The sequence below is a fragment of the Falco punctatus genome (genome assembly GCF_963210335.1).
Source record: "Falco punctatus genome assembly, chromosome: 6".
NCBI lineage: Eukaryota > Metazoa > Chordata > Aves > Falconiformes > Falconidae > Falco > Falco punctatus.
Genome location: NC_137585.1, coordinates 8,571,258 through 8,577,257, shown reverse-complemented (window position 1 = coordinate 8,577,257; position 6,000 = coordinate 8,571,258).

Sequence of the window (6,000 nt, the reverse complement as noted above, 5' to 3'; positions counted from 1 at the left end):
CTCCTCCCAGCGGCACAGCTGCCAGAGTGCCCAAAGCTCGGCGCTGTGGAAAGCACGGCCCTTCGCCCTCCCGCATCCAAGATCTTTCCATGCAGTCAGAGCTCTGTCATGGATGAAGTGCTCACAAATCCCTCTGATGAGAGACTTCACTCACAAGGTGTCAGCAAAGCTTAATGACCTTCCCTGCCAAACCCAGGAGGTTGAGAGTTCCCCCCATGGAGGAAGAGAGGGGAGCCTTGCAGAAGACGTGGCGTTGGAGGAGCTGGTGATCTCCACCAGGCCGTGTCTGCTCCCTTGGGCCTTCTGCTTAGGGACTGGGCAGCCTGTATGTTACTAATGCAATCTGTAATTTATATACACGGGTCTGTGCACGTACGCCATGCTGCACACACCCCTTGGCCACAGGACAAACCTCGCTGGTGGGCTGTGACAGAGCAGCCTGCAGGCAGCTCCCGCTTGGCACCGGGCGTCGCATCACTTTTTCTACATGCACAGAGGAAGCTGAAACATCATTTAGGAACAGAATTGTGCTCCTGTAAGAAAATATGTAATAGGTCAGACGACCAAGAAGGGGGAGCTTCCCTTCACAGACAGAACCTACGCAGTGTGCTGTGGAGAAACCCACCCAGGGTCTGTCCAGCACTGCAGGAGTACTGGGTGCCCAGCATCTGAAGGGATGTTAGATTTACTCGCTGTCTAAATTCCTTTTCTTATTCTGCCTTGTTAAAATAGCTGTTTGAGTCAATCATTTGTTGTCAGGCCTTTCTTATGGAGATCCAGTAGGTACCCTGCACCACTGCACGCAAGTGATCCTGGCCAGACCACTGAGATGCACGCATCTTGGTGCTGGTGAGTACATGGGTAAGAGTGCAAGGAGGAAAAATCCATTTATTTTGAGATTTGTAAACTAAAATCACATTCCCTTTCCTTAAGGTCTTTTTGTGTTATGCCGTACTAATTTCCCATGGAGATGTTTAGGAAAGGCAGTAGCTCCCAAGTCCCACAGAATTACTACTGTTCACCTAACCACTGCACTAGAAGAACACCATGCAGCTCAGCAACTTTGTCAGCCCCTTTCTGAAAACACAGCCAAGGCAAAACTAGCCAGACTCACAATCCTGGGGTGACATTGAGGAGCAGCTACAATTACCAGTCACTCAGAAGCTTATATTCTGCTTGCAGATTCACTGCACTGTGGATGCAGAGAGCTTAGCTGGCTCCATGCAAAGTCTGGCTGGGTTCATTAGCTGAGGCACAGCACTGCCTGCTCAGGTCTGGAAACATTACCAATACTTTCACAGGACACCAAGCCTAATCTAACAAGGACCAGACGTGTCTAGAAAGTGCTGCAGAGACTCTGAAAACACGTTCCTGAGACTAGGAACCCAGGGGACCAGGGGGCAATGACACCCGAGTGACTCCTCATAGACCCATGAAGGCACCAGCTCTGCCTCAAGGTGAGCTATGCCACACTTGGCATGTTGGCAGCCCTCTGTGGTCCAGGACTACCCACCCAGGTTATCTCAGGCTCAACACTGCTTGGATGCATAGCACCAGCTTTGTCCTGCTACAGTGACAGAGCTATTTGGCCCTCCAGGAACTGGTCTTGGGGTTTTTTCTATTACCTGGTATATCCCAAAACTGCATGAGTTGACCGGATGAGGATCTTGGTTTCCATTTCTCTTTTTATGGAGCACCTGAAGAAAATTGTTGAGCCCTGTCTTTTCTGAGGGACAAGGAGCTTCAGTGATGTCAGGGCTGGTGCTGGAGCTAGTGCCAGATGTTGACACCAGCTTGTCAGACTCTCTTGGCTTGAGTGCTGGCTGCCTCAGAAACTGCCTTTCTCCATGAGGGACAAAGTGAGCACTGTGAGCTCTTGTCTAACCAATGTACACTGCCCTAACCTGATGGGAAGCTTTGCGTGTGGCTGGGAAGAGGATGTAAAGGCATGCATGACCAGCGTGTTCATTTTGATACGGTTGTTTGTGCATGCATTGTAAGCATCTGTGGCAATGGTGCAACTTTCTGAAAGCTGTAAAGAATCACAGATACTAACAGAAAAGGTCTGCTAGGAATGTGTACATGTGAAGTATTAAATATGCTCCTTCTGTCATACAAAAACACAAAGGGAAGTTCATGGTAGAAATTCATGACGCTCAAGATTGTGATAAACTCACCTACCTTTGAAAAACTTACATTACTAAGGAATGGGCCTTTTTGGACATTTCGGACTAAGACGCAGAACACTCTTAAAATAAGATGGTGACGCTCAGCCTGTAATGGACTGAGCGGAGATTTGGTGGAAGTTTCCTGCAGGATAACGTGTGATACATTAGGGACTAACGTATCCATGCAATACGGTTACATGATCTGTTCCAGTGACCCTGCTCTGACAGCAATAAACATCACCTGCGATGAAGTCAAGAGATGAGATGGTACTTTCCTAAACTGTAGCAGCTCTGTTCACTAGAATGTGCCTGTCAACCACTTCCTCCAGAGATGTAAGCAGTATGTGACAGGCTGACACTAAGCAATGCCTGTATCTCTTCTCCAGAAGCCATTTCCCATTCTACATGTTACTTCACCTCTAGCTTCACAAACCGTATTGCTTGTGATACCTGAACACCCTTAGTGGACAGACACACACCATTGCAACAGCTGTCATTTCTTAGGATTAGTAAATTTACCTGTGATTCTCACTCACATGCTCTCCATCATGCAACCAACATCAGTGAATGACACAGGGGTATAAAACTAACAGAGCTTGAGATATACCAGAACATAGCATTTCCTAGGTCAGGTTCTCTTTTAGTCTTTGAGAATTCATCATCTCCTATGTGCTCAACACCAACATGGTATGCTGATGTGGATTTTCCACAGCTTGGGTGGGGAAAGAGATACTTTTGCTGTGCTGTGACAGCCTCACATCACGCTGTCAAGCCACAGGTTAACCTCTGCGTGAGCTGGCAACAAAAGGCTGGATGTTGAGGGCTTCCAGTTTCCAAATGCTCAGGGCTTGAACTGCCTCCTCCTGCTGCTGCAGTGTCCTAGGACAGGATGAAAATGACATGCTGCACTGCTGAGGTAGGTAACATGTTAGCCCACCCACCACAGAGTGGGATGTCTTTACTTAAGGTCATGTCATGGGATGGTGGTTGCTCTCAGAAACGGAAAGTCCCTTCCTGGGAAGCTGCCCAAACATCTGCCCTGTGTAACAGGAGTGCATCCTTGCAGCGCACAGCACAGGCCATGCTTGGTACCAGCTGGAGCACCAGCTTCACGTATGCAGGGCATATGCCAGCACAAAATCACAGCTGGAGGGAGCCAGCAGAGCCCTGTTGGAATGTGGCTGTGAGCCCACGCCTGAGCTAGAACAAATCTGCAGCACCTACCAATCATAAACATTAATACCTGAGTCTGGCATTAATGGTCAAGGGTCTACTGGGTAATTGATAAGTATTATTAATTACAGGGGTCTGATGGGGTTATAGAGAAAGCCGGTTAGGTTACTAGATTGGTAGACACCCAGTGAAGAAGAGGAGAAAACCCATTATTGTGGTTGATGAGTCCACAGTCAATTTTACCTTTTGAGCACTCTGGCCGCATTTGTTATTTCAGTGAAAAACTGGATACCACGATGAAAAACATGATGTGAGATCAGCAGCAGGTAGGTAACTCAGCCAGGAATACAAAACATCTTGTTCTGACAGCTCAGTCATGGGACGTTTGAGTCATGTTGTAGTTCAGTTTATCTCATTCAGTATGCTGCTCTTTATTACTCAATGAAAGAGAACCCATAACATAACTGAATTCTTGTGATTAATTTTCCTTTTTTAAAAGCTCGCAGAGTACGAGGGAATATTTCCTATGCACATATTGGATGTTGGTCCCCCAACAGCTGGGCCCTTCTGCCCCCCATGTGTATTTGGGATCTTGCTAAGGAGCCTTTCTCAGCTCTCAGAGACAAATAGGACCGGAGAATCTGTACAAGCCAGGAGCTTTATAGGAAAACATTGTCACCAAAAACAATCTATCACAAAATTATAGCACTGCCCAGCACATCCCTCTGTAGCCTTTTGGTTGTTGTTGACCTCCTGCTGTCAGATTCTGCTGTTTCCTTACATCTCAGCCCCTCCAGCCTCAGACCTGTGTCACAGCCACTCTTCTGACATTACATATATTTGTCCAGGCCCCTGGGACAAAGAACAGGAGGGACGGTTTAGAGCTCAAAAAATGAGAGGCAAATATATAGCCCAGAAAAATTACTGATCTCTGTTATTAAGCTTGTTTACTTGTTTTATAAGGCATACACTGCCCTAATGATTTTCAAAGGGTCTGAATTGGATGATAATGGGGCAGACAGTGGAATAGCTTTGGTTTTGAAAACTGGTGTTTGAAGGAAGAAGATAATGGGGAAAAATCTTCCTGAGCAGTGCTATAGCATAAAGGATTTCCCTCACTCTTCAAAGATGGTGTCTCTCTTCTGCATCATCTGTGCGCCATCTGGGTTCATCTCTCCTCTGCCAAGTGACTGCCCTGAACAGTGCCACTGCACTTCAGTTACTCCACCTCAATTAGCTGATAAACTCTTCCCATAGTGAACTTGAGTCAGAGGCAAAGAAAGCCAGGCTGGGATACACCACATCTCCATGCAGCTCTAGTTGTCTGTTGCAGCACAAACAAACTAGCCGGCTGCAACAAGCTTTACCTCGGTCAGATTCTACTGTCTGTGCTGTATCTCCTTCCCCCAGATGACAGACCACACTGCTGCTACTCCTCCTCCATCCAACCCTTGCTGCTGCTGCTACTCCTCCTCCATCCAACCCTTGCTGCTGCTGCTACTCCTCCTCCATCCAACCCTTGCTGCTGCTGCTACTCCTCCTCCATCCAACCCTTGCTGCTGCTGCTACTCCTCCTCCATCCAACCCTTGCTGCTGCTGCTACTCCTCCTCCATCCAACCCTTGCTGCTGCTGCTACTCCTCCTCCATCCAACCCTTGCTGCTGCTGCTACTCCTCCTCCATCCAACCCTTGCTGCTGCTGCTACTCCTCCTCCATCCAACCCTTGCTGCTGCTGCTACTCCTCCTCCATCCAACCCTTGCTGCTGCTGCTACTCCTCCTCCATCCAACCCTTGCTGCTGCTGCTACTCCTCCTCCATCCAACCCTTGCTGCTGCTGCTACTCCTCCTCCATCCAACCCTTGCTGCTGCTGCTGCTCCTCCTCCATCCAACCCTTGCTGCTGCTGCTGCTCCTCCTCCATCCAACCCTTGCTGCTGCTGCTGCTACTCCTCCTTCATCCAACCCTTGCTGCTGCTGCTGCTACTCCTCCTCCATCCAACCCTTGCTGCTGCTGCTGCTACTCCTCCTCCATCCAACCCTTGCTGCTGCTGCTGCTACTCCTCCTCCATCCAACCCTTGCTGCTGCTGCTGCTACTCCTCCTCCATCCAACCCTTGCTGCTGCTGCTGCTACTCCTCCTCCATCCAACCCTTGCTGCTGCTGCTGCTACTCCTCCTCCATCCAACCCTTGCTGCTGCTGCTGCTACTCCTCCTCCATCCAACCCTTGCTGCTGCTGCTGCTGCTGCTGCTGCTGCTGCTGCTGCTGCTGCTGCTGCTGCTGCTGCTGCTGCTGCTGCTGCTGCTGCTGCTGCTGCTGCTGCTGCTGCTGCTGCTGCTGCTGCTGCTGCTGCTGCTGCTGCTGCTGCTACTCCATCCAACCCTTTCCCCCTCCCACCATCCTCAGGGCTATTTAACCACTCAGCAGGAAGAGCTACAGCTGCACATCGTCCATGTCAACCGACCCACTGCCGCTGAGGCAAGGCCACAGCTGCGTGTTATCAGTGCTAATCAGCCCACTGCCTGCATACCTCTACAGCTGCCCATTTGCAAGGCCTTTCCATTACCAGAAGAATCTCTTGGAGACATTTGTGGTAACAGCAGTCAGCCCACCCCGCAGCACTACCCACCTTCCTCCATGCCACCCCAGAGGCAGCTGCCCA